Below are 13,468 nucleotides of genomic sequence, written 5' to 3'. Positions count from 1 at the left end.
AGCCGGGCTCCGTTAGGTGGGCCCCTCTCTCTTCTCCAGCCCTGGTGAGTCCACCTTCCACACCTGGAACCTGCTGAACCTTCAGTCTCATTCAGTGCTCCTTTTCTTTGCATTTCTCGCTCAAACATGTTCTGCTGCTAACACATGCTGCTGCCGCTGCTCTCTCTGTGAGCTTGTGGCTTGGGATTCCTGTGGTAGTCAAAAAACCCAAAGATTCTTGGTTGCAAATAGAGTTCCAGGAGTTTTTGCCCTCTCAGACTCTCTTTCCTTTCCGTGCTCGTCTATTACATTTTGTGTTTTAATCCTGCTTTTTTCCTCTCTTTCCAAGGGTTGGTGGAGACTGTGGAGACACTGTCCTGTCCTGTCATGGCATCTAACAGCATCTTTGACTCCTTCTCCAACTACAGCAGCAGTCTACTTAGAGGTAAGCCCTGGTCCCATCCTGAAATCTATCTCAGTCTCTACCCAGTTGTTTAGATAGTTGACACGTCATTATTCCTTTTTTCTTGTATTGCTTTAATGTGCTGAGACAGATTATAAAAAAGAGGATCTGGTTTGCACTTGACTGATATGGCCCCATAAAGGCCTCTCAGCTTCTGTGTTTTCTGTAGGCTTGATCGAATAGCTCCATAATGGGATTCTCACCACAGACGTTCATTATCAAGTGAAACTCTGTGCGAGAATACAAGCTCAGAGGCTCCATGTGACTGGCTGCTTTACTGGAACACGGCAATGCAATGAAAGAGCGAGCAGGGAAAGGAAAGAAAAAGAAAAACATATTAGTGCCTTACTTCCAGGAGGTACTTTTGGTCTTTGCGGTGAGGTGAGTGCACTTGGCTATCCTTAATGAAGAAACCATTTGTTACCATGGTAGTTGCAATCAGACAGCTTTTACTCGCAAAACAGTTTAAGAAGAAGAGGAGAAAGAATTAGGTTTTGCCTAATATCAAGAAAAATAAATGTTAGGCAGTGTTGACACTTCAGTTGTTAATGTAAGCTGGAGGATTCAGTCGTTTCCCGCCGCAGAAAGACAGCAGAGGAAAAAAAAAAAGCTCCTTTCCCAATTAAGGCCTTGTAGCAGTGTTAATTAGAGACAGCCACAGAAGAAGCACTACCACTTCATAATTGTTCGCAGAATTTGTCTTAAAAATCTCCGGAGCCTCACATATATATACAGTCAGGCTCCGCATCTGTGCCTCACATGAGAACAATCCTCTGATATCCTCTCAGTGACAGCAGATGATGTTCCACTGTTCTCGCAGCTTCTGCAGGCATTTATAGTTTCCTCAAGATACGGCTCCAAGTCACCCCCCTTCCACCTCCCTGCCTTTACTCCTTTATAGTTGCTGGATCTGTGCCCTTCGTCATCAGATCAGCACGCCACCAATGTCAGGTTTCATGCGTGCTGTCTGACACGCTTTTGTTTGCAGAGATCTGATTTGGATTTTGAGATGTAAGGCAGGATTGGAGACAGTGGGTGAAGAAGGAAACAAGAGACAGGGTGCTCAAAACAGCAACCAAAATCAATAGCGAATGTGCAATTTTATTTTAAAATCCATGCAGTCAGTGGACTAAAACCAAACTCAGAAGTGCCAAAAGAAGTTAAACCATCCAGTACAGTCTGAGAGCATTCAAATCGAGGCTACCGCATGCAAGCAAAACAACCCAGAAGGGTGCATCACACATGCAGCACAATTAGACCTTTCTAGGTTCATGTTGAAACAAAAAGAAACAATTTAAGAGAATCAAGCTTATAGAAACGCTGTTTTCAGCTCCTTAGAAGCCAGGAAACACAACCGACAACAGCATCAAGTTCATGTGTGCAAATACAGACTCTGAAAATGATTTTGATCTTTTCTTTTTCATGTAACTCTATCTTTCAAATGTCAAAAAAAAAAACGAAATAAAGAAGAGCATCAATTTTATCAGCACAAAAGCAATTCTATCACCGTTTCAGTGTTATTTTGGTAATCATTTTATATATTACAACCTATATCACAGTGCACACATCTAAGCGTGTGATGTGCAACATCAGATGCACTTCGCGTGAGAAGCTAGAGGACGCCTCACCTCAGAAACCTCAGTCCTCCGCTGAAAGCTCAGAGAAACACACACAATAACACAAAAATAAAATGCACACACACACGCATACAAAGGAACACAGTGCTTTTCTCATGCTGTTTTACTCTGTATAGCACAAGAAGAAGCTAAACAGTCTGACAGTTAGGGTGCTGTGAGAAACAGAAAGAGACACACAGACTTGGGCCTCGTCGAAGTGTTAATCTGATGCAGACTCATGGAGCTCCTGCACTTTTCTGATAACAACCACAATGAGGCAACACCTGCTAACCCTCACATAATTTAATCAGAAAGTGGCATTTCTGTAAGGAAAAATAAATAAATGCAGGAGCAGGCTCCATAAAAGGGATGTTTGTTGTATAACTTTACAGTTGTGGCCAGTTTGGGAGCATTTGTATCATCTGGAAAACCTGATTTATTAGCAGCAGAGATTGGGCCTTTGTGGAGGGTCGAATCCTTGGCTTGGTTTCTGTCGCCTTATTTCTTGCTTGGAAATATTATTCAGGGTTATGTTTTTTTAAGTGTTGAGTGGTCTGGAGGCAGCTTTCTTTTGTGGCCAAAGAAAGGGCCCAAGGTAAAAATATCTGAAGAACTTTTTATGTATTTGAATTATTGTGCTGAATGAATAGACAGGAAAAATTCAGTGAGGGAACTCTTCAGCACGGTAGCAGGGAGGTTATTTCAGAAGATTTGCTCTGTGAATCCAGAGAAGCTAGAATTTTACGTTCACCAGAATGAATCTCACTGGACATAAGAGATTGTAGTTTTCAACAACTGACAAATAAAAAGGCCCTCTTCCGCAGTTTGATCATAAGAAATGCCTCTATATTTTTGAGATCAGATGGCTTTCTTCTGCTTAATTTAATACAAAGTCATATGGAGAAAATTTTGTTCTTTTCTGTTAAATTAGCATGCCTGATTGTAGTCTATTCAAAGCCCTGCTGAGTGTGAGGCCCAAATATGAAAGACTGCCTGAGCAAGCTGAAAGCTGTAACAAGATATAAAGAGTTACAATATTTTAAAGCAAAAGCAAATAATAGAAAACTCATGACGACCACAGAGCAGCGAAACCCTGTCTCCAATTTAGCAGAATATAATATGTATTTATAAAACTCCGAAGACATATGGGATAGAAAGAAGGTTCTGGACTTGATTAGGGGTGCAAACGTATTTCTGAGTACTTCTTTACTTTTTAATCTGTCTTGCTGCTTTCACTGTCTGTGGACACTTTATAGGGAAGACTTTTTGGGGTTTACAATTATATTATATTGTAGATATGTTTATACTGTTTAATTTGTATTGTATTGCACCGACTACGCTAAAACAAATTCCTTGTATGTCCAAAAACGTACTTGGCAATAAAGCTTTTCTGATTCTGATTCTGATTCTGATTCTGATTCTGTGATGGCTTTTAAGTAGAGGGGTGTACTAATTGTGTAGTCGACTAATCCCATAGCCGATCAATTCTGGCTAAAAAAGTCGAGCTCAACCCTGAATGTTGTCGTTAATACAATTTTCTGGTGGTCCGCGAGGGACCACACTGACCAGATTCTTCTGCAGCCAATCTGATTGTATGACTTTGCTTCATAGGGTTTCTTTTAATTAAAAAACGTGCCCTGAAAGGTTGAGCAGCTTCTTTAAACAAATGCACACGTTGGCAGAGAGGTGGGGGGCTATTTCTGCTGCGGCATTCAGAGAGGAATCAATGTAAACTGAAGCTAATGCTGGGAAAATCAGCAAATCATCTGAAGTTAAGAACTATTAAGTTCTAACCTGGTTGTACCTTAAAGAACAATCTGTGGTCACTGAAAATGCACAATAGCCAACAATTTAAAAGCTTCTTGTAAAATGTAGGAACAGAGAAGTATCGTAGTATGATGCAAATTATAATCTAGACTAACTTCTTTAAATTTCAAGAGCATTTTTTGTGGAAGAAAACACTCATTCACACCCTTGAATTGTCTCACATTTTGTCCCATAAAAACTAGAAACTTTAACAAATTTTATCCCAATTTTAAGTCAAACATTTACACAAAGTAGTGAATAACATAAGTGGAAGGAATTTTTTGTGTTTTCCTATTTGTTTTTGCATTTGTAGTCTGCTTCTGACACCCCTTAATATAACCTAGTGCAATCATTTGCCTTCAAAAGTCTCCTTATTATTAAAAAGAGACTGTGTGTGTAATTTCCTCTTAGTGTAAATACAGCTGTTCTGTGAAGCCTTTGGATGTTTAAAAGGGAACGTTAGTACAGCATTATAAAACTAAAGAAACACAGACAGGTTAGGATAAAGCTGTAGAGAGTTTAAAGCAGGGCAAGGTTATAAAACTATATCCCAAGTTGAGAACATCTCACAGAGCTCTGCTCAATCCATCATCTGAAAATAAAGTATGGTGCATCTGCAAACCTACCAGGCCATGGCTGTCCACCTAAACTAACAGGGAAGCAGAGCATTGATCTGAGAAGCAGCCAAGACTCCCTTGGTAACTCTAGAGGAGCTGCAGAGATCCACAGCTCAGACAACTATTATTCGTGCTCTTCATAAATCTGACCTTTCTGTAAGATTGGCAAGAAAAAGTCCAGTGTTGAAAGAAAGCTTTAAGACGTGCTGCTACAGTTTGCCACAAGACATGTAAAGGACACAGCAAACATAGATTTGGACCTAACTTACGTTCTTTGACCTAAATGCAAAATAGTATATGAAAAATAAAACCTGCACATCACCCTGAAAACATATTTCCCACTGTGAAAAATAGTGGTGGCAGCATTATGTTGTGGGGATGCCTTTCTTCAGTAGGACAGGAAAGCGAGCGAACGGGAAGACGGATGGAGCTAAATGCAAGGAAATCCTAGAAGAAAACCTAAGCCTGGTGCCTTCCTGAAAAAAATCACATAAACAGCTACAATGGAATCTTTTCAATGAGAACATTATGCATTAGAATGATCCAGTCAAAGTCCATACATAAAACCAAATCTGAATCTGGGCAAGATTTGAAAACTGAGGTTCATAGATGCCCTCTTTAAAATCTAACTGAGCTGGAGATATTATGCATAGAAAAATAGGCAACAAATTCTGTCCTTGATGTAAAAAGCTGGCAGAGACAAAGTTTAAAAGACTTGTTGCTCTAATTATAGTGGAAGGAGGTTTTTCAAATGGAGGAGTGATTACAAAGGCAAGCAACACATTTCAGATTTGTAGAAAAATTTTAAAACTTTAAAACTATTTATAATTTTTCTTTTATTTCGTGATTATGCACGACTCTTTTGGTTTATCACATACAAGCCTAATAAAATGCACTACAGTTTGTGATTGTTACATGAAAAGAGGCATAGTATTGTTTGCAAAATGCTGGATAATTGAATAATCAGATTAAAATAACTGCAAAAGGAAATATTTGTGCTTGTGCTTCACACACAAGCTAATAGAATTTCAAGTTAATACTAAGATTTGAATGAATAAATCCAGTAGTTTCCAGCAAATATGACAAATTTTATGAAAAGCCCGTATCTTGATATGTTTTTATTCTTCATTTTGTTTTAAACCTACACCCTAAGCCAGAGGATGGTCTTAGGGCTTATGAAGCGGTAAAGTCGGGGCTGAAGCAAAAACAAAAGCACCATTGTGAGCTAATTTACACATCAACCTAAAATTATGTAGCAACCAAATTCAATATGCTGGCAATTTCCAGCAGAGATGAAAATAAGTCAAACAACCTAAAGGTTCATCATAGGGTTGCTTTTTTTTTTAGGGGTGACTCAGAAGAAGAGAGAAAGGTTTTTGTTTAAACCCTACCCGGCATTGTTAACATGGTTTCTGCTGCTGCAAGAAGGTGGAAAAGCAAAACGTGACTGCTCTGCACTTTAGTTTTTAAAGTTACAGCTGCATCCTAACCAACAAATTACTTTAATGGCCGGGAATGGGCCTGGTCCTCAGTACATAATATTGACTCCAACTTATGGAGATCCCACATGTTCAGAAACATATCAGCAGACAGCAATGGCATTTAATTTTAGACTGAAGACAAGCAGAGGGGAATTTATCATGTATGAAAATGTATCTAAAGGCACCATTTTGTCACCCTCAAAGAATTAAAAAGGCATGTTTTTCACAGCCTCCACACTGAATCTTCACTTCATTACGACTAACTTTAATCATGTTCAAAACATCCTTATAGCCAATCCTTCTTCCCATAAGCAATAAAGAAAGAACCTAATTACGGAGGAGGAAAAATGCAGATAATGATAGGATGCAAGATGCTGCACGCTACAAGATGCTCTCTGATTCTTCATTTTTCTCCATTTTCCCAGAATGTTTTTTCTCAACTTGTTTACTTACTAATTCTTGATGCTACAATAAAACATGTTTTTTGGGTTGCTTTTCCCCCTCTCTTCAAACATGATTTTAACAGCAGAGAATCGATTTGTTTTTTATTATTTCTTTTTTTGTTTTTTGTTTTTTTGTGAAGGCAGGGTTTCCAAAATGGGATTTCAGTTCTCTCTTCAACTACTCATCGGGGGGAACAAATAACTGTCAGAGCTACTAACTGTGTCAGTAATGGGCCACGTAATTGTACTTTCCTTTTTAGGGGATTTAATCATTCTCATTTATGCTATGACTGAAAGGCAATTGGAGAGTTAGACTAAAATGGTGGGAAGTGTTGAAGTTACAGCTGAAAGTTAGTCTTGTATAGCTTTTAGTTTGCTGAGTTTCACATAAGTGATCCAAACAGGTGGAAAATCAGCTCTGTTTAATGCACATGATCAAAATTTTCCAGCACATATACAAACTGAAGAGTGAAAATGACAGTTAGCTTTAATATATAGGACTACGTGTCAAAGTATGTTTTGTGGCCAGATGCAGCATCTTAACTGCACCGTTACAGGAAGTCCCACACAAGTCCTTCTGAATAATAAAGACTTTTAATTTAGCTGCTTTAATTCAAATCTACTTCCTGTTTAAATGCTAATTCTCTGTTTCATATCTATTTTATTCTGTACAACTGCAGCTTTTATAGAGTTTACAGACTGATTGCAGGTTTTTGCCCTCAAGTAAACTTTAGAGGGCTCGTACTTTCTGCACCATGCCTCACTTCTGTATGGCTCAGTAGGAAACACCATGCCAGGGATTCCCCCTCAGCTGTGCAGCAGAAGTGGCCCCTCCACTCCATGTCTATCGTATGTCTGCAGTGAGGACACTCCGTCTACTTTTCTCACGGACGCAACGGTCACGAGCCCAGACATACATTTGTATTCACAATAACAGCAGACCAACATCACTAACAAGATCTGAAACCGGTTATGGTACAAATGATATTTCTACAGTTAAGCCTAAAAGGATCCATACCCTGGCAGATTTAGAAAATGTATTTAAAGCTATTTTCTTTCAACCATTAAGTTTACCCAAATAAGAAGACAATGAACTAGGAGACTAATAGCAACAAAAAAAGTCCCTTTTGAACACAGCAGAAAATCACCACTTTATGGACAGAGCAGCCCAATCCTATCCTAATATTTCTTTTTTCTTGCCTTTTATAGAGTGCTAACAAATTAGATATTTCTTTCTTCATTGGGAATAGGACATGCAGTGTTCCCAGTGCATTTGCATGAATGAGCTTTATTCACTTATTAAAGCATATTGCTATCATTTTAAACACAAGAGGTTTTATGGCATATAAACATGCTTTAACTGCCACATATGGGGCACATGAACACAGACAGGAGTCTGACTATCACTAATGCTGAGTCAGAGAGGAGAAGTGCATGTCATCATGACGAGTATGACGGTTTTTTCAGCTCTAAATGCTATGTGAGCTCATCCTAATAGCTGGTCCAGGCTAACATTTGGCCTCAAGATGGCTTACTCCTGTAGAATTACCCACTAGGTGACTAAACAGAAGAGTTTCTAATAATCAGCTGAAAACTGTGCAGTGCAATGCCAGTGTTGCAAAGTTTGTTCTTTAAGATAAAATCTTGTTGGATTCCCCCTCTTAAGAACTTCAGCACACTAACCTTCTTATTAGCAAAGTTACATCCAGTTCTCTTTTTCTGCAATTAGATAAAAGAACAGTTTAGTAAGACAGCTAGTTCTGTTAACACAGCCAACCTAGCAGAAAGTTTGTGCCACACTGACTCGAATGCAGATTTTCCCCTTTAATCAGTGTGATGACATAAGAGGTAGACAGAGGGTTGCTCATTTAGGCTGTACATGAGGTTTGATTAACCTAATCACCATACAGCCATACCCACGGCTACTGATTGGGTTTACAAACGCCGCCTGTCATCGTTGTGTCATTAGCTCGTCATTAGCTGCGGCCGCCTTGACGTGGAGCGGCGACGTGCAGGGCCTAAACACAGCAATCAGGGGATTAGAGTCTGAGCCTCAATGGATGCCTCAGGCTCTGAGTCAAAAGAGGAAAATCCTTCACTGATATGTATTCTCCATGTGGCTGCTTTGCTTTATGTACGGATGCAATGCCACTGCTCATTAGCCATAAAGATGATGAGAGGAAGCATATAGTGACTCTGGACCCGCAGGTGGTTTTCAGGATTTCAGGATTAGGCTTCCAACTGGGTTTGCCTAATCTTAAAGTGGGAATCAAGCCCAGCTGTGACTTTCTGCTGCCACTGTTATAGCAATTTCTTTTAATTCTTTTAATGAATTTTGTACTCATCTAACGATCAAAACGTTGAGCTAATAAGATATGACAATATTATGCGTCTGAGGGATTTCCAGCGTTCCTTGACTTGCAGTCTGAGAGCCACCACACCCCTGCTTCCTCACAATGAGAAGCCCAGAGGGCCAGTCGAAAACTTTCCAAGAGTTGTCTCATGTCTGGGGAGGAAAGTGGCATGGACAGTTGTCAGGAAACCAGCACCGGGCTCCTGCTCCAATCTAGCTGTAGTCTGCTGTGAGTCAGATGGAGCTCTGGAAGAGTGACCTTCTAAAAGAGGTTTTTGAAGTCTGTTTGCTCATGAATGAGTGTGACAGAACCTGGGCCGACCCCACTGAAAGAACGCCTGGGCAGCAAAAGAACAAGTTGAAAGAAAATGGATTAAAAAATTGCAGAAAAGTCAGAAACCAATGCATGTTGTGCATTTGTGTGCATTTTCATAAGGTTATGCTTGAATCCATGTGAGAAGTGGTGTCACACAGAAGCAATTTGCCTCTTAAAGCCCAGGTCTCATCACATGCACCCCTGTACAGTGGGCTGGGTATTTTGTATGATTTTGGCAATTGTTAAGCAGTTTGAGAACTCATTTTGAACCAAATTAAATTTCATCTGCGAAGCAGTGGAGAAACAAAATTTTTCTAAGCCTCAGAAAAAACATTAATAAAACCCCTAACCACTAGCAATAAAGGTTCTCTCAATAAAGCAGAAGAAAATCAGTAAAATTATTCAGTTTCACAAAATATTTGATTTTCTTAGTTATTTGAGGACACAAATCACATAAATGCTGTAAAGTCAAAATAAATGTTGACTTTGCATGCAAGTTATTGCAAATCTCTGCCAGAATTTAGATAAATGCAAATATAAATGGAATTAAAAAAGCAACTTGATTTAAGGAAAATTCATTTCAGTTTAAATACGTATCTATTTAATTTTTATGAAAAAAGAAATACATGTACATCTCAATAAATCTGAATATTTTTGAATAGTTAATTCAATTCAAAAGCAAAACTCATATATTTTAAGAACTTTAAGATATAAATTATATTTTATAGCCTACACAATCATGAGGAATAGTGCTGACTTGACAGTTTTTCAGCAGACAGTCACTGACACCCTCTACAATTAGAATAAGCCACAAAAGGTCATCACAAAAGAAGCTGGCTTTCCAGAGTGCTGAATGCAAACATGACGATAGAAAGTCTAGTGGAAGGAGAAAGTGTGGTTGAAAAAGGTGCCCTGAGGGGACTGTGAAACAAATACCCTTTGAAGAATTTGGGGGAGGGCTCCAAGAACTGCCGCACATAGAGGTATTCAGGACATAGTCTACTATAGCACCATTCCTTGTGTTAAGCCAGTCCTAAACTAGTCAACTTTAGAAGAGTCTTAAATAGACTAAGGAGAAGAAGGACTAGGTTGAGGTTAACAGCAGCTTACTCCAAAGGAAAGCAAGAAACCTGCACCCAAGTAGCAAAACAGATGGATTATAACAAATTTTATTCCTAATAAAATATATCAATAAAACAAAACAAAACAATAAAACAAACTCTAAAAAAAAGTCAAAAACCTTGATCTGATTTATAAGACATCTATTGCAAATGTTGCAGTCAAAAGTCAAATATTCAGAGGGCTAAAAGTAGGAAGTAGATCTCTCCTCCTTGGCATTCTGTTGACCCTCTTCTCTCCACTCCAATAAAATGGGATAGCTTACTTCCCTGACTTCAAAATCCACCACCAGAATGTGACATAAATCAACCAATGTCCCTGTGTTCACTGTCATTGGCACAGTCAGTTCAGGTTTTGCTATTTGTATGAATTACAGTCCTAACCATCATTACATTTCTGTTACTTAAATCATTACATTTCTGTTACTTAAAGTTACATTTCTGTTCATTAAAGGACACAAGGTCCTTGGTTTCTGTGGGGTCACATCTGATGCTTGGTTCGCCCTATCCTCGATGCATCATAGAGCACCTTTCTGGACATTTGACAGACCTCCTCAGAGCAGCAGATCTGTGCACACTAACAGGACAGACTTTCTTTATTTGACTTTTGTTTAGCACTGTGCTTTGATTAGCATGTTGGAAATCTTCCACTGGGGCAGTGGTACCCTGACCTTTTCTGCTGGGCCCCCCTTGGATTTGTAAGAAAGTTTCCGCGTTCCCCGGCACACACACACACATCCTCCAAACAGACACACACATTTTCTTTTCAAACTCCATTGCAGTTTATTTCACACATCAACCTTTTTGAAAAAGTAAAGGTAAACTGCAATAAATTACAGGTTGCAATAAAATAAACTACAACCTCTTTAAAATAACAAAACAAACCAATTATAGCGGCCTTCGGGTCATCTGCATTGCTGGGTCTGGTGTCTCTCATCCTCATCTAATAATAACCTCACATCTCTGTGGGGTTCAGGTCAAGAGAGTTTGCTTACCAGTCTGGAAACTTCACACACTTCAAGCAACATGGATTCTGTGACTCTCCACTCTTCCTCCAAACTCTGGAATCTTGATTTTCAAATTAAATGCAAACCTTCTTTACATCTGAAAAAAAGGACTTTGGACCGCTGAGCAACTGTTGAGCTCTTTTTCTCCTTAATCTGGATACTTATTACTTTTTCTTTGGTTCAGGAGTGGCTTGACATGAAGAATGCTTCATTTGTGGCCCATGTGTATGATTTATCTGTGCATAGTGGCTCTTGATACACTGACTCCAGTCTCAGTCCACACCTTGTGAAGATCCCCCAAATTCTTGAATGGATTTTGCTTGACAGTTCTCTCAAGGCTGCGGTTATCCCTGTTGCCAATTAACCTTTTCCTACCACACTTTTTCCTTCCACTCAACTTTTGGTGTATATAATTGGATACAGCACTCTGTGAAAACCTGCTTCTTAATAAATGACCTTTTGGGGCTTACCCTCCTTGTGGAGGGAGTCAGTGATTATCTTCTGTCAAATCAGCAGTCTTTACCATGATTCTGTCGCCATTCCATAATATTTATGCATTGAACATTTTTTTTTTTTTATTGATTGTGTAATATTCAGATTTTCTGGGATATTCAGAATTTTGGATTTTCATTATCTGTAAGACATAGTTATCTAAATTAAAATAATTACAGGCTTGAAATATTTCACTCAATGAATCAGAAATGTAAATAATATATCAGCTTCACTTTCTGAAATATATGACAAACAAATTTAACTTTTTCACGATATTCTGATTTTTTTAGATGTACCTGTATCAATCCGTCACTGACAATGCGATTAAAAAGAACGTTTTTAAAACACTCATCCAAATTTCAGATATGTGTACATTTTATATGTATGTTTTTGGTGAAAATAACTTTTAAAGCCATTTGAACATACAATGGTTTAGTATTTTACGGGTTTAGCGCTCAAGCTCTTCGCATCATACATTACATACCCCACCATGTTCCTTCACAGTTCAAAGTAACAGGGACTAGTCTGAAAAAGTAAAAACATGTGGCTTTTGTTGCAGAGAGGAATGAACAACAGCATTCCATGGGCAGCCACATCAAAGTTCTCCCCTGCAGTGGTGCTAAATAAGGGCAGATCGTCCCGCTCACCTCTCTTGACACGGTCCGTGCTAATTAACCAGCATTTTTAAAATGGACACTTCTTCATTCGTTTCAATCGAAGTCAACTTTTTAAACTTGTAGGTCTTCAATCAAGTGGAGACAGCCACACAACACGCACAAAGAGGCATTGTCTTCTGGTGCAAATGTGGTTTACAGGCTTGACTAGTAGGGCCTGGTGGTCGCTGGAAGCCGTGCGCACTTCCTAATATTTGCCTCACATGCGATTTCATTTGAAGAGAGGACCGAGCTGTAGGGCTTTGCCTTTGTGTGAGAGGGACGCCTCACAACTCATTTTCCAAGTTGACAGACTGCTGTACCCCCACCCCTCCTCGCCCCCTGCTCTCTTCACCCCCTCTTCCCTCTCTCCGGTGGCGCTACTATATTTGTGTGGGATCTCGAGCGAGGGAAGAGTAGACACAGGCTGTGTTGCCATTCAAACGTGTTCGGACTGTCAGACTGAATGGCTTCCAGCTCCACGATCTGTCTCCTCTCCACGTCAGAGGGAGCTGTTTGATCTGACACAGAGACTCCATTAGAGACACAGGGAAGTTCAACTGCAGGGAGGTTGGATGGCTTCAGCAGTCAGAGTATAGCAGCCCAGGGAGGAAAAGGTTTGCAAACACAGTCTGGTTGCAATCTCGGTGTCTGTGCTGTGTATCTATAAATGTCTTGGAGCATTACTTGTCCTTTTAGTAGGTGTGTGTGGTTACAAACTGGGCTGACATATTTTGGGGCACTGCTGGGCAAAGGGCCGATGACGCACTGAGTAATGATTTCACTGCTTCCATGCAATGACAGAGAGGTTACTTGCTGAGGTGGTGAGATGTGAAACACGCCGTCTTCTTTATCACACACACCATGGTTCACGCTCAGCCTCTCAGCAGTGGCGACCTCATTACGCAGTACCACAGCCCAACAGAGCCGAGCAGTTGCCGGTGTGAGAGTGATGAAATGGCAGGCGATGGTTTGATAAATATGCATCAATGGTTCAGCCACAGACCGTCACTACATCCCCTACATTTAATGTGGCCAAGACTTCAAATCAGTACGAGGAACTCTGAAATTAGACCCGATTCTCTCGGATAACTTCATTATGAGAGCATTTGGGAACATCACCT

Source organism: Girardinichthys multiradiatus, chromosome 19 (genome assembly GCF_021462225.1).
Source record: "Girardinichthys multiradiatus isolate DD_20200921_A chromosome 19, DD_fGirMul_XY1, whole genome shotgun sequence".
Classification (NCBI taxonomy): Eukaryota; Metazoa; Chordata; class Actinopteri; order Cyprinodontiformes; family Goodeidae; genus Girardinichthys; species Girardinichthys multiradiatus.
The sequence above is the reverse complement of the archived record's forward strand: the minus strand, read 5'-3'. Positions refer to the sequence as shown.